This window comes from Hyperolius riggenbachi, chromosome 4, assembly GCF_040937935.1.
Source record: "Hyperolius riggenbachi isolate aHypRig1 chromosome 4, aHypRig1.pri, whole genome shotgun sequence".
Taxonomy (NCBI): domain Eukaryota; kingdom Metazoa; phylum Chordata; class Amphibia; order Anura; family Hyperoliidae; genus Hyperolius; species Hyperolius riggenbachi.
In genome coordinates this window covers 89,382,836-89,408,668 of record NC_090649.1, presented here as the reverse complement: position 1 = coordinate 89,408,668, position 25,833 = coordinate 89,382,836, and the positions used below count along the sequence as shown (strand labels likewise).

The following is a 25,833-nucleotide window of genomic DNA, read 5'->3' as shown; positions in this document are numbered from 1 at the left end:
AAGCCTTCCCTGAACCAATAATAGTGTCCATAAGCAAAGATCATGGCTTCAATGAGAAGCCATTGAGATCTACTCTTCCAACACCCTCTCTGTCTCACAGAAACAGAGAGTATAAGGACATCTAGTGGTGGAAAAAAATCCATGCAAAAATAGAAAAAAAACACATTTCACATTTATTAAATTAAATAAAAATAAATTAATACCTCCTTCCCCCCTCCCTGAACACCCCCATAGTTACTCCACTTTTCTACTATGTATGGCATGTTGTAATAACCGGGACAAATGGGCAAATAAAATATGTGGATTTTATTCACAGTAGCACATTTATTTTAAAACTAAAATGGCTGCAAACTTTTTTTAATTTTTTCTTTATTATTCCTGTTGAAATGCATTTCAAATAAAATAATTCTTAGCATAATTTACCGCCCAAAGAAAGCCTAATTGGTGGCGAAAAAAACAAGGTATAGATCGTTTTGTTGTGACAAGTAGTGATAAAGTTATAAAGTTATTGGTGAATGAAAGAGAAGGGCACTGACGGGTGAAAATTGCTCTGGTCTGTAAAGGTAAAAACCTTTGGGGGTGAAGTGGTTAAAAAAGGACAGAGACAACATGGTTGAGTAAGAACCAAAAGATGGAGGTGGAGAAGGAAGCGTAGTCACAAAATAGGGTTACTGAAGGGAGTAAGAAACCAGTAAGTCAGGTGGAGATTTCGAACCCATCCCTACTTGGGTAGTCTTGGAGTCTTCCTAATGTAGTTGCTCTATTGTGAAAGAATAAGGAGCCCATCTGCAGCATAAGGGGCTGGGGACTGGTGTCCCTCCAACAGAGGGTGCAAAATACAATGGGGTAGAAGAGGCAACCAAATGTACATAAAACTCAATTAGGAACAGATAAAATATCAAAAGGAAGAGGGGGCTTACCTCAAATGATGACACACAAGGTATTTACTCTATTTAACCACTTCAGGTTCCCGGACGTGAGTATCACATTCAAATTAACTACTCTAAAGGTTCCTGGTCGTAGGATTCACGTCAAGCAATAAAAGCCACCACTGCCATTATGCATGCGCACATACCTGTACACCTGTGTGTTTTTGTGGCTTTTTTTGTGTGAACTGTTAACCTTTACCAGACTAATTAACCTCTTGCATCACCTATACGTGGCCTCAAGATTCTTGGACATCTGTAGTGGCTGCCGCCCATAGCGATCGAATGCGATCATTGGGCCACAGCTCAGGGACCCAATACTTTATAGATGCATCAAATGTTGTTGCCTAGCAATATGCTAGCAAAAATGGTTGAACAGTGGCTCTAGACATGTTTCTGCCACTTCCTCAGGCCAACAATTGTGCCAAATTTGTAACAACAATGATGAGCTCTGAGCACTTCCAAATAAATACCTTTTTGCATTACCTTTTGCATTATTTATTTGCATTTCCATGTGGGCGCCTCTTCCCCATTTTGATCTACTGTTGGAGGTTAAAATAATGACAGTTACTACATTACCTTTATAAACAATTGGCACAACAGTTGGGACAGTACAGTTGCCAAGGGAATTCCTAACTGGGGCAATTTCAAGCCCATTACATCCCTAGAAACCACAAAAGTTACCCTAATAGTGTCTTGCCCATTGACTAGAATGCATTTAAAGTTATTTCCATGTTATCCTTAAAAGCTATATTTTTTTTTCCTGAAAGTACGGAAATCAAACTCATCATCTTCTTAGATCAAGGATCCAAAACTATTAACTGTTAGGATCCAAAACATTAATTATTAAAGAGTACTTGAATTCAGTTTACATTTTTTAATGTAAGCACCATTTTTTTGTAATTGTTTTCTATTGTGTCCCCACCCCGCAAATTATCAGTACTTATTTTATTTGACTGCTTTCTTCAGCAGTGCTCTAGTACCACAGTCATGAGTCTTTGTACTGAGCATGCTCAAGTTCACAAACTGAAGCATGCCCAGTAAAAGGAACCGCTCATGCACACATCTACTTTCCTTCATGCACGAGCGGCTTCTTTTACTGGACATCAGTGGTTTCAACTTCAGTTCTCGGACAGCACACCTATCTTGCTTCAATGGCTGTGCAAGGTCTAGTCCGTGTGGCTACTGGCTAGCACAAACTTGATATAGACCAAAAGCAAAAAAATTACCAGCACTTGCCAAATTCTTAAAAAGCAGATTATTTATTCACAAAAAAAATTGTGAACAAAATGTAGCCATAACATCCGGTCTTCCAGAATGTAATTATAGCTCAGTAGTAGTAGTAGCTCTTAGCTGCATACAGATGCATGAAGACCTCCTCAGGTATAGGTTACGCCTTCATTGCAGCCCAATTCTGCTCACACAACGGACTGTCGCTGTTTCGAAGACCGGATGTTATGGCTACATTTTGTTCACAATTTTTTTGTGAATAAATAATCTGCTTTTTAAGAATTTGGCAAATGCTGGTCATTTTTTTGCTTTTGACTGGACATCAGTGGTTCATGAACTAGCACGTCCACAGTACAAATATACTCCTTCACTGTCCCCAATGCCTTGTAATAGCCATATGTATTATGGGATACATTTTGGGGGTCTTTTACACTTCAGGATTGCTTAACCACTTTACCCCCGCCCGTACGAATTTCTCCGTCCCTTATTCCATCCTTCAACCCCCAGGGACGGAGAAATACGTACTTTCCGCGCTCCCGCCGCTGCCTGCGCTCCCGCTCGCTCTAGCGCGCACTCCCGCCAGTAAACACGCTGCCAGCCGCCTGCCCGGAGATCAATGAACGGGAAAATCCATTCCCGTTTGTTGATCTAAGCCCCACAATGATCCGCTGCTTATCCGATAAGCAGCACGATCATTGTGAAAAAAAAAATCCCAGCCTCCTAGTACTTCCTGCAAACGTCCGGAAGGACGCTTGCAGGTTGTATTAAACAAAAAGTTACTATTGCCATCTTGTGGCCAAATAGTAAATTACACCCTAAAGCATTTTTTACATAGAAATAAATTAGTGTTACACAAAAAATTAACTCCTTACCTCCCACACTCCCCAATTTTATTTTTTTTGTAATTAAAAAAAAAAAAAAAATTTACTATTAAAAAAAATACATAAATAGTTACCTTAGGGACTGAACTTTTTTAATATTTATGTCAAGAGGGTATAACACTGTTACTTTATAAACTATTGGCTTGTAATTAGGGATGGACGCAAAACTGAAAAAAATGCACCTTCATTTCCAATTAAAATATTGGCACCAAACATTGTGATAGGGACATAAATTAAACGGTTTTATAACCGGGACAAATATGCAAATACATTTAATGGGTTTTAATTACAGTAGCATGCATTATTTAAAAACTATAATGGCCGAAAACTGGAAAATAATTAATTTTTTCCCACATTTTTCCTACTTTCATTGCAGCCCAATTCTGCTCACACAACGGACTGTCGCTGTTTCGAAGACCGGATGTTATGGCTACATTTTGTTCACAATTTTTTTGTGAATAAATAATCTGCTTTTTAAGAATTTGGCAAATGCTGGTCATTTTTTTGCTTTTGACTGGACATCAGTGGTTCATGAACTAGCACGTCCACAGTACAAATATACTCCTTCACTGTCCCCAATGCCTTGTAATAGGCATATGTATTATGGGATACATTTTGGGGGTCTTTTACACTTCAGGATTGCTTAACCACTTTACCCCCGCCCGTACGAATTTCTCCGTCCCTTATTCCATCCTTCAACCCCCAGGGACGGAGAAATACGTACTTTCCGCGCTCCCGCCGCTGCCCGCGCTCCCGCTCGCTCTAGCGCGCACTCCCGCCAGTAAACACGCTGCCAGCCGCCTGCCCGGAGATCAATGAACGGGAAAATCCATTCCCGTTTGTTGATCTAAGCCCCACAATGATCCGCTGCTTATCCGATAAGCAGCACGATCATTGTGAAAAAAAAAATCCCAGCCTCCTAGTACTTCCTGCAAACGTCCGGAAGGACGCTTGCAGGTTGTATTAAACAAAAAGTTACTATTGCCATCTTGTGGCCAAATAGTAAATTACACCCTAAAGCATTTTTTACATAGAAATAAATTAGTGTTACACAAAAAATTAACTCCTTACCTCCCACACTCCCCAATTTTATTTTTTTTGTAATTAAAAAAAAATAAAAAAATTTACTATTAAAAAAAATACATAAATAGTTACCTTAGGGACTGAACTTTTTTAATATTTATGTCAAGAGGGTATAACACTGTTACTTTATAAACTATTGGCTTGTAATTAGGGATGGACGCAAAACTGAAAAAAATGCACCTTCATTTCCAATTAAAATATTGGCACCAAACATTGTGATAGGGACATAAATTAAACGGTTTTATAACCGGGACAAATATGCAAATACATTTAATGGGTTTTAATTACAGTAGCATGCATTATTTAAAAACTATAAAGGCCGAAAACTGAAAAATAATAAATTTTTTCCCACATTTTTCCTATTTTCCCATTAAAACACATTTAGAATAAAACAATTCTTGGCATAATGTCCCACTTAAAGAAAGCCTAATTGGTGGCAAAAAAAACAAGATATAGTTCATTTCATTGCGATAAGTAATGATAAAGTTATAGACGAATGAATGGAAGGAGCGCTGAAAGGTGAAAATTGCTCTGGTGGTCAAGGGGTAAAACCCCTCAGTTGGGAAGTGGTTAAAGGAATTGGTAGAAACTCTGAAATCGGACATAAGTAGAGCATAAGTGCTTGTTTCCACCAGCACCCAGCATGCATTTCTGAATCTCATGCCGCAACTTGTTACAATGCTTGTACACATGTGATTCCCTCTAGTCATGCCATAAATGGCTATAGGGAATTGCATGCAGGATGTAAAATTATGCAGCATGCCATCTGCTTTTCCCTTTACATGCAATTCTGACGCAGCCTATTAATTTCAATAGGGAGCGTTTTTCCTGTCCAAATTGCATATGGGGAAAGGTTGCAAATTCTTTGCTATGGAAATGGGCTGTAATGCATTGCATGTAATGTATTGCATTCTGCTCTACTCATAGCACGGTAAGACTTTAGTACATATCCCCATAGTTCACAATTGCTCAGAATAAATCTTGAGGGAACGATTTTAGCAAGGTAAAATGACATTTACGCAATCTATGTGAAAATAACCTTTTAACCACCAGTCTGGCTTCTCATTTGGGCCAATACCACCCTGCCTGGTTGACTGCCTCCCACGCTTACCACATTCAATGCTGGGGATTTAACCCATACCAGCCGGGTACACACCTCACCCAGTACCTTTCCATCTACCTACACTGGGTCTGAGGATGGAACATCTTCTGGGATTCCTCCAACCCATCACTGAGGACATCGCTTTAGGCCAACAAGTCCCCGCTGCAAGTGGGACAAAAGTGCAACAGCTGAAGGACTTCCACGTGTTACCTCAGTATTAATCACCAGGTAAAATCTATTTGAGCCTCATTTGGGTTAATCTTCAATCACATTTGTTTTTTCAGTAGTGTATCAGCAGCACCAGAGATTCCCAAAGGATCCTGTTGATTGCTCGTTGATTGCTTGCTAAGAGTTAATCTCACCATTCATACTCAGCTAGCATGATAAAATGGCATCAGTCGGAGCAAGGTATTATTTTATGTTTCCCCCCTGTATTGATAGTGTTAGGATCAAAACATCAAACATTTCTCTTGCCCAACCTCTGATATCTCATCTACATTACTGTGTCTTTGAGAAAAGCCTGCCGGGTCTGTCCCTGCGCCAGCTACGAGTTACAGTTGTGATTACAGACTTGAAATAAACTCTTCGGGGCAGGTGTTTTATATAGATAATGTTAAACATGACCAGCCAGCTAGAAACAAATACACTTTCGGTGAACCCAATCATTTCTGACACTGTGACCTGTATAAAACTTCCATTACCTTAGAAAGCCTAAGGGTTCACTTAGAGAAACCATACAGTTCCCCGTCACGTAAATAAGCCTAATGATCCTAATACAAGTGAAGAGGTAGCCAAAGTCATTAGGATGTTTAGTACTAAACCAGCAGGACCAGATGGTCTTCTGGCCAGCCATCGTGAATCATTTTCCTCTTGCCTTCATAGCTCATGTAGCAAATATTTATTTTGAATTGCTTGACTTTGTTCACATTAAAGTGCTTTTCAAACACAAATAAAACTTTGAGAAATGTTGATAACTGTATTTTTCGGAATATAAGACAATCTTTTCCTCCCCAAAATTGGGGAGGACACAGGGAGACAGAAGAGGATACATGGTGGACAGAAGAGGACACAGGAGGGCACATGGGGACACAGGAGGACAATGATTGGGGTTGTAAATCTACAAGACGCTCCTCAAACATGGACGCATCAGGTTTAGTATAATTTTTTCCATGGTTTTTGCCCTCTAAGTCTAGGGGAGTCTTGTATTCTAAAAATATGTTACTTTTCAGACTCTTATTTACATAGTCACATAGTTATTTGGGTTGTCCACTGAGTTCAACCAGACAAGCTACAACACTAGCCTGAACCCTCACACATCCCTGTTGATCCAGAGGAAGGCAAAAAACCCTCACAAGGCATGATTCAATTAGCCCCGAGAGGGAAAAAATTCATTCCCGACTCAAATGACAATCGGATAAAATCCCTGGATCAACACCCCCGGGAATTACCTCGTAATTATAACCATGGATGTTTTTAATTACAAGGAAAGCATCTAAGCACCCCCCCCCCCCCCCTTAAAAGCAGGTATAGAATTTGCCATAACTACTACTGGTAATACATTCCGCATTTTAATCTTAATCTTTAAGCCCTTCCTGAATAAATGGCCAAAATGTTTTTCCTCCATGTGCATATCATGTCCCCTAGTCATTTGCACAAGCATAGGGACAAAAAGCCTATAATTATTTTACACCTTTTTTTTATTAAACTGACACATACAAGGACTGACAGCAGCAGGGATTAGGACTCATTTAAGAAATTACTTTTCAGTACAGAAATAAAAAAAAAAAACTACTAAAAAGTAGGTAAAAGATAATACCAAACTTGTTTTGAATAGTTTTTTTGCTTGGTGGGCGCTTTAAAAGGTTATTTATTGGTACCGATTATTATTACTGTATTTTTTGGACTATAAGACTCACTTTTTCTCCCCCAAAAGTGGGGAAAAAGTCACTGCGTCTTATAGTCCAAAAGCAGGGAGTTCCTGATTTGTGAACACCTGCAAATACCAACCTCCAACCCACAGCAATGTCATGGACTCCCTTTTATTGTGCCCATGTAGATGAGGACACAGGGGGACAAATTGAGGATACAAAGGGGCATAGAGGAGGACACAAGTAGGACACAAAGGGGCATAGAGGAGGACAAAGGCAGACACCGGGGGGACACAGGACACAAGGGGGGAACATTATGACACAAGGAGACATGAGAGGTACAAGGGGGCATGATACACAAGATGCCACTTCACCATAGATGCATCAGGTTTAGTATATATTTTTTCCCATAGTTTTTGTTCTCTAAACCTAGGTGTGTCTTATGGTCAGGAGCGTCTTACAGTCCGAAAAGTATGGTATTTAGTATTTATGTAGTGCCTTCATCTTCTGCAGCGCTGTACAGAGTATATTGTCTTGTCATTAACTGTCCCTCAGTGGGGCTCACAATCTCATCCCCACCATAGTCATATGTCTACCCCTACCATAGTTATATGTCTAGGTATGTATCGTGTAGTGTATGTATCAAGGTCTAGGGCCGATTTAGGGGAAAGCCAATTGAATTATCTGTATGTTTTTGGGATGTGGTAGGAAACCAGACGTCCTGGAGGAAACCAACCATAGACACGGAGAAAACCTATACAAACTCCGTGCAGATAGTTCCCCACCTGGGATTCGAATCGTGCGGTCTCATTTCAATTGTGTTAGGGCCAATTTTTCACCAATTTTCTGGAGCACTCCAGAAATGGGAAACATTGGATGCTATCCCCAGCTTCAAAAAAGGACATTTTCATAGGCTCAACCATGCACTTTAATCATAGGCTCCATCCATCTCCTACATACCTTCCAATTGAAAACAAACTCGCTCCTCCACGAGAAGCAAATGGCGCACCCCATATGTTAGCACTCTGTGTACATCTGCTAAACTGCGCACTAAACTGCTCAAATGAGCAGGAACTCACAGCAAGCTTTATAGTGGGTGAACAAAATTACATTTTAATTAAAGCTGCTTTAGGATTGACAGTCTTCCTAGCACTTTCTTTCGGTGGAAACCAGAACAGACATTTCGTAATGAATGGGTCCGCTTCTTCGCTTACGCAATCCAACAGATGTACGAGTGAAGATCATTCCAATTTCCAGTTTCCACCCCACTAAAGTTTAGCAATTTCTTTGAGAAGAATAATTAGTCCTCTTTCTTATTATTGTTTCTCGTGAGCTGGAAGAAGATCAGCAGAGTCCACGTCGTTCATCAACAAAAGCAAGCTGCACTATTCCAGCAGCCACCATAACTGTCTGTTTCCAAATGTCCTGTGTTCCGTCTCAGAAATAGCTTTGTCCTTCCAAATGGCTGGCTTGCATGCCCGTCTCCTAATGCTGCCAGAAGGGTCAAAGCAATAGGCTGGCTGTTGGATCACAACTGGTATTTGATTAAACTGTCTCTCTACAACAGACAAAAGCTCATAAATTCTTCAGCACACATTAACCTCACTGTAGCTTACAGAAGATGGATCCTGGCACTCACAGCACAGGGCTACTGGCTGATCGATGCACTTCTTGCTTTCTAGCTGCTCCTGCGCTTACACCTTTTCCTACAGAAATGTGCTGGATAATAGAATATATGACAGTTGTTGATCTATCCTCACCAAACTACTTCATGATTGCATTTGTGGATGCAGTGAGGAACTGTATTTACAGACAGTTGGGATTCAATGCAGTGCTAAATGAGGGTCTGAAGACTGACCCAAAAAATGTATGTATAATAATCGAATGGTCTAGATGGAAAATGGTTTGGACAAGTACAACAGACTACCCAAGTAGTTCATGGTGAATCAGAACAACTAGGAAAGTATAGGAGACTAAAAGAGACCGAAAAGCCTTCCTACTAAAAAGCAACGCTCAGTGTAATTTGTCTTCTTTAAAGGACTTCTGAGTCCAAATTTACAAAAAAATAAATAAAAAAAGTTAGATACCTGCATCACTTTGGAAGACATGGAGGACGCCGTCCGTGCTCTCCGTGCCGTTCCGCTGGGTCTCCGCCGCTCAATAGTCCCCCGAAAGGCTCCAGACCGCACGGCCCGGGTCGGGCTCTCCTGCCTGCACAAAGATGGCCGCCGGAGCTGGCCGCGGCTGCGCAGTCCGCATAGCCACGAGTGCAGCTGCGCAGCTCTAGGGCCAACCCCCTGATCCACTCTACAGGAAACAGCCTGTAGCGTGGATCGGGGGGGGGGGGGTTGGCCCTAGAGCTGCGCAGCCGCACTCGCTGCTATGCGGACTGCACAAGCCGCCGCCAGCCCCGGTGGCCATTTCTGTGCAGGCAGGAGAGCCTGACCCGGGCCGTGCGGTCGGTAGCCGTTCAGGGGGCTATTGAGCGGCGGGGACCCAATCAGAGTGTTTATTCAGGCAGAGGTCGGCAACAGATCAGATAGGCAAAGGAACAGAAACGTGAGGCAAGAGAGTAGTGAGTAATCAGGCTGAGGTCAGCAACAGATCCGATTGGCAAAGGTACAGAATCGTTAGGCAAGAGAGTAGTAAGAGACAAGGCAGAGGTCAATAAATACAATCACAATAATATGTTTTTCCTGAGCTAAGTGCGAATCCCCGGGGTCCTGCCGGTTCAAGCACACACGGATCTGACTAAGGTCTGAAGCCTTCACTGTGAAGTGTTAGCTAGAGCAAACAGTGAGCAAGTGTCAGCACAGCTCTTAAATAGCCCGGGTAAGCAGGCAACCACGCCCCTAAGCCGCTTGGCCAATCAGGAACCAGAGGTGGAGCCATGCGTGTCAGCTGACAGGTGATCAGCTGACACGCTTCCTTAGAGTATAAGAAGGGCGTCGCCAACAGCGCATGTGTCCACCCTCATTTGCAGTCTGAGAATCATGCGGCCGGATCTCCGCATGAATGTTGCTGACACCATCACTGACAATGCGGGCAGCCGCACCAGAAGTCCCAGATGCGCTGCCAGCGGAGGAAACCGCGATTGAGCTGGTAAGCGCAGAATTACTGACAGTTTGCTTCCATAAATCAGGAAGTAGAAACAGTGCAGTTTTATTTTAGGATTTGTATAAGGTGTAACAAAGAAATGTTTTTTGTTTAAAGGTTATTATGCTGTTGTGTATCTTTTAGAGCAGAAAAGACGGTCTGCGTTCAGATCCGCTTTAAAAATAGTTTGAAGTGAAATTTAAAAACATAAACAGATACTCACCTAAGGAGAGGGTAGGCTCTCACAGTCCCCTCACGAGCCCAAGTGCTCCTGAAGATGGATGGCTAAGTACTGCACGTGCACGAGCACAAGAGAGGAGCAGTCCGTCTTTGGGAGCACTTTGTCTCCTAAAGACTTCGGAACTCCCGCAGCGGCAAAGAGCAGTCTCCAGCTCATTGCACCGAGACTGCTAATGGGGGGAGCCAGCGCTGGAACATGGGGGCCAGGAGAGGAATGGGAAAGATCTATAGGACCCAGAGCCTTCCCTCTCCTTAGGGGACTGTCTGTTGTTTTGTTTTTTTTAGTTTCAGGGTGCGTTTCCACTTGTGCGGCGTGATATGCTCGCGGAAAACGCGTCAACGAATCCACATACGGTTGCGGATTCGTTGACGTTTTCATGCGGATTTTCACGCGGAATCGTTCACGATTTTAACAATGCGATTTTAACCATGTCAATGCCGGCAAACATTGACATGGGTTTTTAAACGAAATCGCACGCGGAAACGCCGGGAAAACCGCAAGACTCAAGTGCTTGCGGTTTTCCTATTTAGTTACATAATCGACGATTCGCGTGCGGGTGTGCGGCGTGCGAATTCTGACGGCTCTGCTGTGCAGATTTTTTCTGCAGAGTGAGCCGCACAGAATTCCTGACAAGTGGAAACGGCGCCATCCACTTGTATTGGTTGAGCGAATCTGCATGCAGGAAACGCATGCAGATTCGCTCTAGTGGAAACGTACCCTCAGACTCACTTTAAGTGAGCAACTGTGGCTTCCCATGATGCAGAAGCTTTCTTCTAAATTAGTAGGCATACATTGGCGTGACTTCAGTAAATGTGAAATCTGTTACAGGGGTGGTGTTTAGGGCACTCGACCTTCTTTGCCTATAGGCTCATCTGACCCTGGAAATGAAAGAACGTTTTATGCTCCCATCCTTTTTAAATTACATTTGAACCGTTAAGCTTTTGATCAGCTACTCCGTAAAGCCGACTTGTCACTGCACAGAGCTCGTTTGTTTAAAGAACCTTTGACTTTCCGACTCATTATGTTGTAACATTGCATTAACAGTAGTAACAAGTTCTCCTATTCATTCACAAAGGTTGAGTTATTCTATGTGCTGCGCTATCAGCCGGTTTCATCAAGTTCTCCGATGGACTATTATTTGGAAACAGCTTTGCCACTTTGTTAAGAGCACAGCTGCAGACAGAATGAATCCCTTGTTTGCCCATATTTGAAAGGAGGTTGAGGCATTCTCATGTAAAATATTTTATATCACCGGTTTGTGGTGAAGATTATTGAAGCTTATGTCGATATTTTTGTTCTGCCTCCTTGCACGCAAATTTTGAATCATTTACATGAAAATAGTAAGCAGGGAGCTATTAGCATTTGAGAGCCTGGTTACCTGCTTGTTCGGGATCCTTTGTTCCCGACAGCTCTTGCAGTATCAGTTGACCATAAAAACATCTTACAAAAATATTAACATTTCCATGTTCTGGTCTCTGAATAGTGTTTAAACCTGTGAAACCAATTTCCATTTTTGTGCAAAAAAAAAAAAATCAACCTTTTTCAAAGGAACCCGAGGTAAGAGTCATATGGAAGCTGTAATATGTATTTCCTTTTAACCCTTTAGCAGCCAATTTATTCAGAGGCTTGCTAGTGCCAGGCCAATTTATTTTAGCTCATTTTTTATTTCTTATTTGTTACATTTCCTTTGCTTTTAATTACCGTAGTACTGCTGTAATGTGTGTTTATGGCCACGTGTCACTAGGGAGCAGTGTGAGACAATAACAGAGGACTTCTTCTTTCAGTTTCTATATGTTCTGCTAGTAGAGAGAGATCAAAGCATTCCAAGAATTTACAGCACAACGAGTTCTGCTGGCTGAGGTCAAAAGCAGTGCATATATCTCAAATGAGATAACTCTATTGGCGCTGTTAATGGGTTAAACAATACCAGTTGCCTGGCAGTCCTGCTGATCTTTCTCTTCAGTAGTGTCTAAATCACACCCTTGAAGCTAGCATGCAGCTAATCTTGTCAGATTAATGGCAGAAACATCTGATCTGCATGCTTGTTTATGGTCTATGGTCATTTTACCGAGTTCACTGTTCTTTTTGCATTTTTAAAATTGATTTTTTTTTTAAACTACAAGGTCTTTTTGAAACAATTTTTTTTTTCGTTTTTCTCACTATTCTCCTTACATACATAGCGATTTTGATGATGATGGCATATTTGGGGGCTTTGCTATTAACTGCTGGAGTCCACACAAAATTGCATGAATTTAGCTTTGCTATGAAATTACGCAAAATTACATAAAAGAACGAATGAAAAAAATGAATAAGAAGTCTCAAGCCCCATTAACATGGGCAACTGACTGGCAGTGAATTCACCGCCTGTCAGCTGCTGCCCTGAACCGGCCGGGCACTTGATAGCGCTCAACACCAATGGAGTCAGATCTGAGTGTGGCTGCAGCGTGGCAATGTGGTATCACTACCGCTGTTATTCAGCTGCATTTAAATTGCACCTGAATTGCAGAGATGTCGCCAACACCAAATCTTGGGTTCGCAAACAGCGAATGCAAACATCCGCAAATATTCGCGAACATGCGAACCACCATAGACTTCAATGGGCAGGCAAATTTTAAAACCTAAAAAGACTTTTGTTCTGGCCACAAAAGTGATGGAAAAGTTATTTCAAGGCGCCTAACACCTGGACTGTGGCATGCCAGAGGTGGATCCATGCCAAAAGTCTCACCAACAATTACGGAGTTGGCGTAGTCATGATTTAATTACTAAAGGGCAGAAATCACACTACATTCCTACAAATAATGCACATGAGTGATACTCTGTGCCTGCAACTTAATGTGGCCACAATAGAAGTAGTGAGCACAGCTCTGGGTGTCAGTTGGCTGTGGAGTGTCACTCACAGATAAATGCAATAGTACTATTAAAATACAGTGAAAAATAATGCACTGGAGTGGTACTCTGAGCCTGCAACTTAATGTGACAACAAATAGCAGTAGTGTACGCAGCTACTGTATAGGTGTCAGGGCTGTGGAGTGTAACACACAAAAAAAAGAAAAAAAAAGAAAAGGAGACTGATGTAATAGCCCTCAAAATGGCTATTTTGGGTGCTTTCAGCAAGTAGTCATTGAGGAACAAGAACACACACAGGCCTAGCTAATGCTTTCCCTTCCTATCTGCAGCAAGTCTGACCCTGCTCTCACTATAACTGCAGCCAAAGAATGAGTCCAATATGGCCACCGCAACTGCTTTTTAATAGAGGGGTGGAGAGTCCAGGAAGGGGTGCTAGCTGATTGTCTGCCATGTGTCTGCTGACTGTGAGGTAAGCAATTAAAGTTTAGCTCAATGATGATGTATAGGGGGCGGGTCGAACACACCAAGGGCTTTATTCACAAAAGCGTGATAACTCAGTTATCACGCCTAAAAGCTTTGCACGTAGAAACCAGGGTGCTAAGTAGTTTGCACGTGCAAACTACTTAGCACCGTACTTAGCACATGAAAACTGCTTAGCACCGTAGTTAGCACGTGCAAACTACTTAGCACCCTAGTTAGCACATGCAAACTACGGTGCTGACATGCTTTGTATGTGCTAACTAGGGTGCTAAGTAGTTTGCACACGCTAACTACTTAGCACCCTAGTTAGCATGTGCAAAGCATGTTAGAATGTGCTAAGTGGCTTTTCACTGGCGTGCTAACACTTTTTACGCTTTAGTGAATGAAGCCCCTAATGTTCGAAGTTCGCCGAATACTCTCCGCCAACGAACAGTTCGGGCCATCTCTATTGGTGAGTGACAGACGGGAAAGTGAACTGCTCGACAAGACCAAAGTTCAGCCTCCCATTCGAAATAGGCCGTAGGAGTCTTTAGACCCTCGTAGGAGTAAACAATGTTGCCAATAACAAGAGCTGAATGGAAAAACCTTTCTTTGTAACGTGTTCTATGGTTGCACGTGCTGTTATTGTTACAGGAGGCATTGAACACTAAGGAATCTCACTTATAAAGGGATTATTAAAAAAAAGGAGCAGCCAGCCATCAATTCAAATCCAGCTGTCTGCTTTTATATGCATAACAAACAACCTACCAGATTCTATAGCTAGGCATTAAAATACCTAAAGCTCACTTCAGAAAAGTGCAGTTTTCATCTGTGAAGGTTAACCCCTTGCTGACAGTGGTGGATATACCATATTTTTCCCAAGAAGACACACTTTTTTGGACCAAAAGTGGGAGAAGAAGTCGGTGCATCTTATGAATCTAATTCAGGGAGTTCCTGTCTTACAAATGGACGCCGATATGATAAGCCGCCGATCCGCCGTGATTATTTGACGAGGACTTTCTGCTCTGAAGTAAGAGTAATGCACAGGGAAGCAGAAGCATGTATGTCACCTGCTCTGGACATCCCCAATGAGCGGCTTATTTCTCTCCCTCACGGCTTCCCCTACTGCATGTCATGTGTAATTATGTGATCTGGGAAGCCAGCGTTAGAGGAAGCTGTGAGGGAGAGAACACATTGTTTATTGTGTTGAGGTGCCCGGAACAGGTGAGACACCCACTGCTGCTTCCCAGGGCATTATACTCGGAAGTGTGCATGGGGAGAACAGGAGGGGAGGAGGACACAAAAGGTACACGGGGGATACAATGGGTACACAAGAGCTACAAGGGGGACACAAGAGCTACAAGAGGGACAAAAGAGGTACAAGGGGACACAAAAGGTACAAGGAGGACACAGGGGACACAAGCAGTATAAGTGGGACAGGGGGACACAAGAATTAAAAGGGGGGCACAAGGGGAACGCAAGAGGTTCAAGGGAGATACAAAAGGTACAGCGGGGGGAGGGGGGGCACACAAGTTACAAGAAGGACACAGGAGAACAGAAAAGGTCCAAGAAGGACACAAGGGGTACACAGAGGGATACAAAAAGGTACAAGGGTGACACAAGAGGGACATAACAAGGCACAAGGGGGATACAAGAGAAACAAGGGTGACATAATAATTGGTGGGGGATTGGGAGCACAGTGATTATTTATTATTAGTATTTATATAGCACCGACATCTTCTACAGCGCTGTACAGAGTATATTGTCTTGTCACTTAGCTGTCCATCAGAGGAGCTCACTATCTAATCCCTACCATAGTCTTATATCTAAATATGTATCATAGTCTAGGGCCAATTTAGGGGGAAGATAATTAACTTATCTGTATGTTTTTGGGATGTGGGAGGAAACCCACTCAGACATGGGGAGAACATACAAACTCCTTGCAGATATTGATCTGGCTGGGTTTCAAACCAGGGACCCAGCACTGCAAGACGAGAGCACTAACCACTACACCACCCTGCTGCCCAAACACTATGATGAAAAGTTATTTTAAGCAGAAGATGAAAAATGATCTCCTAGGAGAAAACTCAGAAGAAAATGTTAATTGAATATGTCTCTTAAAGTGCTCTGGGAGGAGAATTCTAAACAGCCTACATCACTAGGAGGATAGGGTTACATGTATGTAAGACGTGTTTCTGATGCTAAAACTAGTGATGAGCAGGTATTTAGCATAATAGTAATTTTGCATCGTAATTTGCAATTGTTTCTAACCATAACCAAGACCAGTAATTTCGCAATTTTGGAAAACTTCGATTAGCCCTCATGCATGCTATCATTGCCAAAACAAAGTGTGTTAAGGGGACTAGTGGCAACAAGTTAAAAAAAATCAAAAAGAGCTTGTAATGTTTTTTATTACATTTTAAAAATGCAAATGAAAAGTGTTTTTTAAAGTTTAATTTTTCAGAGTTTAAAAAAAACATTTTTCTTTTGCATTTTTCTACATTCTGCTATATGTCAATTTTTTTCTCTTCAAGTTGGGCACCAATCACTTGTTATTGCGACTCACCAGGCAGGAGGTTAGGCACCATCCTAAAAATAAGCACTAGGTTAAGGAAAAGTTTGAAGCAAGAGGTACAACATTAGGTTTGGATAAAGCAGATTAACCTTTTTAAGTTTTAAGCAGTTACCTTGTGAAGGTAGCTTAAACCAATAAGGTAGGTGAAACTCTGTCTCTGAAGTACTCAACAAAGATGTGAACTTTACATTTTTCCCACTTAGGCCCGGTTCACACTCTATTTTGAATTCAAATGGCTCCACTAAAGTGGATCCGGTCCAGTGGCGTAGCTAAGGAGCTGTGGGCCCCGATGCAAGTTTCACATGGGGCCCCCCCAAGCACTCTATACATAACAATTGATACGGCACACCAAAACCTGCCAAGGACAACTACAGTGTCAGAGGTGCAAGAAGGGGATGTGGAACAGTGTGTTAAGGATTACTACTATTCAAAGCATCTATAGAAGTGATTATTACCAGCACAGGACCAATAGCGAGCTAATACTGTGATAGAGGGTGGACCCTTCGGGGCCCCTCTGGCCCAAGGGCTCCGATGCGGTCGCTACCTCTGCACCCCCTATTGCTACGCCCCTGATCCGGTCTCTGCTTCACCGGATGGCTTGGTCCACACTGGCAAACGAATCCGTGAAAATGGATCTGATCATTGGTCGATCTGATCTGTTTTCACTCCATTGCCACCCGTTTTGCTGAGCGGTTGGGGGAGGGAGGCTTTCTTACCCAGGCTTCCGACTCTTCCCATTGCTTCACGTGTACAGCCTCAGAGCCGCTCGCTGCCTGCTAACAACCATCCGAGTGAAGGAGGAATCCAGCTGCCTTTGTGCCTGATCCCTGGCTAGAGGGATAATAGCCTACACGCTGGCTACTCCTGTCCAGGCTCGCCAGCAACTTCTAGAGGTAAGATTATTCTGAATTCACCCAATCTACTGCTGTACTGTTCCCCTGAGTGCGCTCTGTCTCTTCTTGTCTCAAACACAGATTCATTGAAGTATACCAGAGCTAAAATGTAAGAACTATTGACCCTTTTTATCTGTTTCCTGCTCTCAGAAGCCATTTTCTGCTAGGAAAGTGTTTTATAGTTGGAATTTCTTATCAGTGAGGGTCACACTGTAGTCACTTCCTGTCTGAGTCAGGACTTAGTCAGCCACTTACATACCTCATAACTCTTTCAGGCAGAGAAAGAAAAAAAGGAACACAGCATAGTTATTTGTGTTCTGGGCACTGTACATTTATTTATTTATTATTTATTTATTGTATTTATAAAGTGCCAACATATTATGCAGCGCTGAACATTAGTTTAGGTTACAGACAATATTTAGGGGTGACATACAGCAATATAACAAGACAGGAATACAAGAAAAACAGATCACACAGCACAGTATGAGTACAAGGTAATGCTTAGTCAGTCACTGGATGGAGCATGGAGATTAGACAAGTTGAGTTTGCTCAGATGCATAACATGGGTGCACAGTAATGGAGATGCATGATCAGGTAGGACACAAAAGGAGGAGGAGAGGTAAGGACACGAATGGTAGGGGACCAGAGTTCAGCTGTAGGTTTAGAGCACTTGTGAGGGGTAGTAGGCCAGAGTGAAAAGGTGAGTCATCATGTCACATGTCCCCTCGGGTATCCTATAACATCCTGTGTTTAGAAATTAGATCCTTTGCCAGACAGCCAGCTGAGGGATCAAATTACAGTTGTGGGAGGTCACAGATGAGGGAGGAGATGAAAGAGAATTGGACAGGCTAAACTCTCTAAATAAACACAGGGTGCATTTCTCTATGTTTTCTTCAGTCCCATGCAAGAGTTCAGGTCCACTTTAAACTTACCTACATTAGTTACATTTGAAATCCAGCCACCTGATACCACACAAAGCGCCTTATCACATCTACTAGAGAGCTGTAGCTTACTTAAAGAGACTCTGAAGTCTCCCTAAAATGAGGTTTTTATTTTAAAAACCTCATTAACATTACAGTCTCTCTTAAAACGCCGCAGAACCGCGGCTGAAACCCCCTCAATCACCCCAAACTCACGGGGGTACACGGCAGTCAAAATCCACGACTTTCTTGGTCGTGGATTTTGCTGCCGCCTCTATGCTCGTCAATCAGCACGTAACTCCGCCTCTCCCCCGCCCCTCTCAGTGAAGGAAGACTGAGAGGGGCGGGGGAGAGGCGACGATCCGTGCTGATTGACGCGCATAGAGGCAGAGCTGCGCTGCCCGTACCCCTGTGAGTTTGGGGTGATCGAGGGGGTTTGCAGCCACGGTTCTGCCGCGTTTTAGGTGAGACAATAATGGTAATGAGGTTTTTAAACTAAAAACCTCATTTTAGGGAGATTTCAGAGTCTCTTTAATGACTCTGCATGTCACAGCTTACAAACTCCACTAGATCAATTGTGTGAATTTGCATTTTGTGTCAAAAAGTTTGGTAAGGATAAAAAGAGATACTTGATATTAGGCAGACAGCAAAACACGCCATTGAATTTACATAAACAAACATATTTCTAATAAACTATCTCTTTATGCAAATCCTGCTTCATGCAGATCGCTCTTGCTTCCCATAAGGACACTTAAAATAAAATCTGAAAGCTCCTGTCAACATATTTTGTTTATTATACACTTGTGCCTAAATTATGTATAATCTTAGACTTCCTGAGAGTAATATGGATACGAAGTGGAGCAGTCATTGGTATAAATATCTATATTTACTGCATTCAATATATATCCGTCAGTAAAAGTAAAGTAACAACACCAGGCGTGTTGGTACTTTACTGGCCAGGAGCATCCTAGGCAGATGCAGTACGAGAAAACCTCTACTGCGCTTGCGCAGTATGCTACCGGTGACAGGAGTGTGAACAAGGACGGTCGGCCAGGGCTGCACTGGTGCAGTGGACGGTAACTGCCAGAAGAGAAAGTGAGCCACGGCGGGGGAACGGGGGAACGTTTGGTAACTTAGTGGGCACAGGTCGGCTGCAGGAGTTTGGCAGAAGCAGGTAAGTGAAACTTTTTTTTTTTTTATATGTTCAGGTCCACTTTTAGTATGAACCAAGGTGGTCATGGGGACTGAAAATTAGGGACAGAAATAACAACTTCAAAGAGGTTCTAAATATTCCACTCTCTGCAATAAAAGGTTTTGTTTGTTGATGTCTTTGACCCTGCTGGAAGCTGGAGAACCCCCCCCCCCTCCCCTTCCCTGGTCAATGCCCCTTTCCTCTCTAAAAACAGCATCCTTTCTCTTGTACATGTGCTATGGTTTCTTGTGGGTTTGGGTTCAGGATATTGCTGAAGTTTCTTTCTTTGGAAATATCCTTTCTTTTCTAAGCCAAGTGCACCCTACCTACATAAGTCAAGTAGCCATGTTCACTAGATAACAGAATTAATCTGATCTGAGGTCTGACTGGCGGGACGGCAAGGGCCAGACATGGCGGTGCAGCACAGTTGAAGGCATGGCGTCCATGGTGCTGTGGCACCCATGGCATGGTACATGGCTGTACCCCTCTAGATACGCCACTTGCTGGAAGTATTTATCCACTTCCTGTTAAGAAAGGAAGCAAGGGAATTATTACCAAAGGGGCAAAATCTAGAAGGGGTTCTAATCCTTCTCTGCTTTATAGAAAAATAACATCACATTGCCTGGAATGACTCAGAAATAGTATGTCCAAGGAAAATCAAAAAGAAAGGACAAGACCAGGAAGATATCTATAGGGATATTGAGGCTGCAATATTTATTTCCTGCCTGGCTGTCTGGCGGCTTGGCTGATCCTGTGCCTTTAAAACTTTTTGCCATAGACCCTGAACAAGCATACAGATCAGATGTCTATGACAAATCTGAAAAGATTAGCTGCATGCTTGTTTCAGGTGTGTGATTTAAACACTGCTCACCAGATCAGCAGGACTCCCAAGGACAGCTGCAGTATCAGAGAGGTGTATTTAGGCTGGGTGCACACATAGCAGAAACGCTAGCGTAGCGGGAAACGCTGCATTTTATGCAACAAAGGTAGTCTATGGGACACAGAAGAAGATATGTTTCACTGCGTTTGTACAGTATGCGTTTCGCAAACGCCGGTAGTGTTGCATAATATTCAGGCTGGCTGCCAAAACGCACATAATGAAAGTCTATGGTAACGCACATGCATTGCGTTTTTCATACTTTTTTATGCGTTTTTAATAAAAAATTTAAGTGCTCTGATGTGTTTCCTTTTCCTATTGTCTTCCTAGTGATTTGCATAAATAAAAAAAAAGCATAAGCGTTTGACATTTAGTGAATTGCAAACACATTAAAACGCACGCAAACCGCATGAAAATCGCATCTACTTAAAAAAACGCAAGCGCAAAATGCACCATACAAAACGGCTACTTTTTCACGCTATGACATATGAGAACCCAGCCAGAGTAAAGCAACAGTTTGTTAAAGTGTACCAGAGACGAATATTAGTCAAAGTTTTATACATACCTGGGGCTTCCTCCAGCTCCATCTGCACGGTTCGCTCCCACGCGGCCGTCCTCTGCCTTCTCCAGCTCAGGTACCGGGTCCCGTAACTTCGACCAGTCGCGGCCAGTCTGAGCAAGTGCAGTGCTCTCCCTCTGTCTCTCTCCAGCGGAGAATAGTACTGCGCCTGTGCAGTACTATTCTCTGCTGGAGAGAGAAGGTGAGAGCGCACTGCGCATGCTCAGACTGGCTGCGACTGGCCGGAGTTACGGGAAATGGGGCCCTAGGCAAGATAGCAGTCTTTTCCGATGACTGATGATCACCTGGCTTTTTTTTTTTTTGAATAAGATTTGGTGGGGGATAGCATCCACCAGGCACCTAGACTCTCTCCAGGCCCTAGGCTATAGTTCCCCAACCCTGTCCTCAAGGCCCACCAACAGTACATGTTTTGCAGGAAACCACACACAATCACAGGTGGGGTAATTAGTGTCTCAACAGAGCTGATTAACTACCTCTGTGGATTTCCACAAAACATGCACTGTTGGTGGGCCTTGAGGACAGGGTTGGGGAACACTGTAGGCAACTGCTTAGGCTTGCCTTGTGGATGATCCAGCTCTGTTTGGGGGCAGCTGGAATGGATATGGAGCAGACATTTTTATGCTTAGATGGCCTCTACATTTTTTGAACAGACTGCTACTGCTAATTTGCTTTCAACATCACAAACAGATTACTAGTGATAAGGATATGCAAGCAACTGCGAAGTAATACTATAACAAAACGTCAAAGTAATTTCATTCTAAATGAGGAATTAACACTGCAGTGAAAATCACATGCGCTGAGGTGTTTCAGGTGAGAACGTTCCATCATAAAAGCGTTTCTGCTGGAAGAGTCTCAGCTCTCCATGGCTGTAATAGCAGCAGCTGCATTCAGTGCTCCTCAGTGAGGGACCCTCGGAGCAGAACCTGCGGCCTGCCTTCAGTCAGAGATGTGCGCCGTTATTACGCAGCTCCTCTGTCACTGTGTGCTGCTGGGATGTGTGGGGCTGTGCTGGCCTATAATGCACAATACCAGTTTCAGTTCCACACGGAACGCATGGCGGATCTGTAATACGTTCGGTAGTGGACTGCGACAAAGAGACGGCTTGTGAATAATAATAAAGGTCGTTTACTAGAACACTGGAAACTGGGCTGAATCCTGCCACAGGCGGTGCAATTCTTCCCATAAGGCACTTTACTCAGCAGTTCCAAGAAAATCATATAAATAAAATAACGTATGTTGATTGTATGATTTTGCCTAAACTTAGATGAAAATTTGATCAGAAAGATCTACAATGAGAGGATTTTATGTTTAAAGAGGAGCTGTCAGCACTACTATCTCAGGAAAAAAAACACATATATAAGTATATAAATACTTGCTCTACTTACATAACATATGTATTGCACTGTCCACGTTATGATTCCTGTGAATTTTATAAAGGAAAAGTAGAGAATCCTATTCTAGACAGTTTCCATATTTACTGTGGCTATTTTGAAGCCAGTCATGATGTAATATCCGCCCTCAGTCTCCTCTGCCTGATTTGCCTGCCCTTCACTATAGAAAGTGCATTGTTTCAGCCTGAGAAATTTTGGCCAATCAGAGAGGAACAGAGGTGTGGGAGGGGAGAACAAGAGGGAAAGAGACTTCAGCCAATCAGGCTGCATTAGTTAAGTCTGAGGGTAAAGTAGAGAAGCAAAAAAAGACAACCCAGCATGCCCTGCAACTTCTCTTTTGTGTACCAAATTTTCTGTGTACCAAATAAGAGTCATGTAAACTGGGGAATTATCATTTATCAACAAGAAAAGTAATAGTGATTTTAACTTTTGGATTGCCTGATTAGCATCCTTATTACTTGTTTACCAGATAAAAATAAAGAATTGATTTTTGATTTTATGCCTGACAGTTACTCTTTAAAGAGGTCCTGTAGTAGTATATGAAAGCACAATTGTACCCAGGGGCGCTTCTTCCTTTTATAGACGTTGATCATGTGCTTAAGGGCAGCAACAATTAGAGGACTGCAAGAGGCGGCTACCTTCCCCAAATGTCCCCCTCCTCACACTCCCCATCTCCCCCTCTCTAGATGCGCTGTGCCGCCTCACTCACCTGCTCTCAGCGTTCCAGCGATGGGATCTCCATCTGCCATCTCCATGATGAGCCTGTCTCATTCCCCCTCATCTGTGACTAATCACCCCTGTAAGTTGATCTCTTAGCTGTGTCAGCTGGTTACCTTGGCAAAGCAGCTACTTTGTAAACACAGGATGTTAACCCTATGTCTGCTTCCATGAAAGCAGGAAGTAGACACACTGCAGATTTATTGCAGGGTTTATATTAGCTGTACCAAAGAATTGTTTTGCCTTAAAGTTTTTTATACTGTTGTTTATCTTTTACAGCTGAGAGGAAGTTCTGAATTCAGGTGCACTTTAAAATGGAGAAGTGTTGACTCAATCTTGTTTTTGGTTGCCTGTGTGTACCACACTGAGCGTGGAGAAAAGAAAAAAGAGTAAATAATCATCAGAGGATTTGAGAATCAAAATTGAAGAAAAACATGGACAATCCCAAGCTACAAGTCTACAAGTGCAGGAGCGCCAATATTTTTGGCCATGGCAGTAAATAAGAGAGTCTGTCTTTAAATGTGGGCAGCTATCCAATCAGCATTAATCAAAGCAATCAAGCAGTCTGCAGGGCAGGGCTGGATCTTGAATGGATCATTGATGAAATCACTGAGTGGAAAAAAGGCTGAGAAAATAGCTCACAGGAAGATAAATTGAGTAGTATTTGTGTTTGTTCACTCAACTGCATAGTGGAGCCATTAGGCATCGTGCACAAGCGTTTTTTTTTTCTTCTTCACGACTTTATGAGGTATTTCACCTTAAAATAACTAATTTAAGGACATGGATGCTGGGAGCACTGTGGGGACTGAGGGTTGGTTGTGTTATGTTATTATATACATATAAACAAAAGAGAGGGAGCACCGTTTCCAAAAAAGAGTATGCAGCGTGCCCAAGGTCTCTCCCCAGTGCCTCCTGGGAAGTGCAGTCCAGATAAAACAGAAAGGACCGGCACCGCTGTCTTGTATCAAAGCTCTTTTAATAGCACCAAAGTGGCAGCAGACTGCTGCCACTTTGGTGCTATTAAAAGAGCTTTGATACAAGACAGCGGTGCCGGTCCTTTCTGTTTTATGTTATTATAGATGCATATGCTCACAATGTGGTTACCAACTTGCCAGGCTACCTTTTATCTTTCTATGCCAGCCTTTCTCAACCTTTTTTACCCTGGAGGAACCCCTTTAAATAATTTTTGAATCTCAGGGAACCCCTACAATAACGGTGGGAGAGGGGATTTATTTTATAGTAGAACTGGTCATTAAAAAGGGGTGAGGATAAACACTTTCTACTATTGTAATAGTCCCCATTCCATACAGGGCAGCTATTTCATGCAGGGCCGGATTTAAGCCAAGGCCGCATAGGCCATGGCCTAGGGCACCCTAGGATCAAGGGTGGGTAAGCATCAGGCTATACTAGGGGGAAGAGAAGCGTCGCCTTGCTACCTATACTTAAGGGGGTGGTCATCAGGCTATCTATATGGAAGGGGGGGTACATCTGGCTTCTTATACTAGAGAGATGGGGGAGCAGGGCTCACCAGGATACCTATACTGGAGGATAGGGAGGGTCATCACAGGGACGGATCAAGACCAAGTTGTGCCTGGGGCAAGGTCAGGTTTTGGCGCCTAAACTGCCATTCATTTTGCTGCCTTTTTAAGAATTCAACAAACTGCACCTGGGGCAAGATACCCGCCTGCCCCCCCCCCCACCTAGATCCGTCCCTGGGTCATCAGACTATCTAAACTGGGGGATGGGGGTAGGAAGGGACATCTGGCTACCTATACTGGGGGGGCTCATCTGGCTATCTATACTGAAGGGGGGCGGCTGCTGACAGTGGCCTTGGGCGGTAAAAAGTACAAATCATGCCCTTTATTTTTGCACTCCCCATTGTAGTTGCCCAGTGTTTTGGTTTTCTCTCTTTCCTCTTCATCTGCTGCACACACATCCTTAGTTCTGGCATCCCAAGTGCCACAATGTATTAATCCCCAATCTAACGTGTCATTGTGTCAAGGTCATTGCACCAGTGATGAACAAGTATGGAAGCTAGAATTCAGGTGGGCAGAAAATAAGTGGAGAGGACATTGAGAAGCTAGGGACATCATTTTGAAACTTTCTCAACCTGCCAGCTGAGACAGCTCACTAGGGATGGTCGGAATTGCTGATTTCGGATTCTGCGGAAATACCGCATTCCGCCATTGCAGATTTTTGCTACCGCTGTATTCCGACAGTATTTAGCAGTATTCCGACGGTATTCCGATTTCCACGGATTTACGTGGAAAATTCTGTCTAATGCTTACCGCATTACAAATCCTCATTCTCTGATTGGCTGATTCATCCCGAGTCTTCTGATTGGCTTAAAATTACCAATTATCGGTATAGCGGAAATTTCCGTGATTTCCAATGAATTCCGCACACTAATTTCCGCGTGCCGCATTCCGATGCGAAACTGTGATTTCTGATCGGAAATGCGGAAATTTCCGTTCTGTGGAATTGGCATGAGCTCACCTCAAAGGGCAAAAATGCCAGGGACCCCCACAAAGTCCTCAAGGAACCCTGGTTGAGGATGACCGATCTATGCAGTATTGGGTTTGAAAACCCAATAATGCATAAGAGATTTCCTCCTAGGTCATATTTCACATCTTATGAATAAAATGCCTTTTAAGCCACCAGTAATCAAGAAAATACTCAGAATACTTTTGGCAGTACTTTTTCACCTACTATTTAGTACTTTCTGTGCTAAAAAATTAAAAATGATCTCCTAGGGGTAAAATTAGGGGGAAAAGTGAATTGGATTGGGCACAATGTGAATATCCTTGGATGGCATAAGTAATGAAAAAGTTATTGCTGTATTCAGTAGCAGCGTGTAATGAATAGCGGAGATGCCGCCGTGCGGTCTGGCGGCGGGGCGGCTGTCTCCGCGTTCAGACCGGCGGTTTCCGCACAGCAACATGTGTCTGGTTTGCC

The 25,833-nt window shown here is 43.0% G+C and overlaps 1 long non-coding RNA gene across 2 annotated transcripts in view; it reads right to left on the bottom strand.

The window, feature by feature from the left end:
• Nucleotides 1-25,833, bottom strand: part of LOC137570410 (uncharacterized) — a 57,628-nt gene that overhangs the window by 4,909 nt on the left and 26,886 nt on the right. Inside the window, exon 4 of one of the 2 annotated variants that reach the window (XR_011031026.1) lies at nt 1,432-1,468. The exons of the other annotated variant lie outside the window; for it this stretch is intronic. This is a non-coding gene — a long non-coding RNA (uncharacterized lncRNA). Of the gene's footprint in view, nt 1-1,431; nt 1,469-25,833 lie in introns of those variants that run through there. 2 annotated transcript variants of the gene reach the window in all.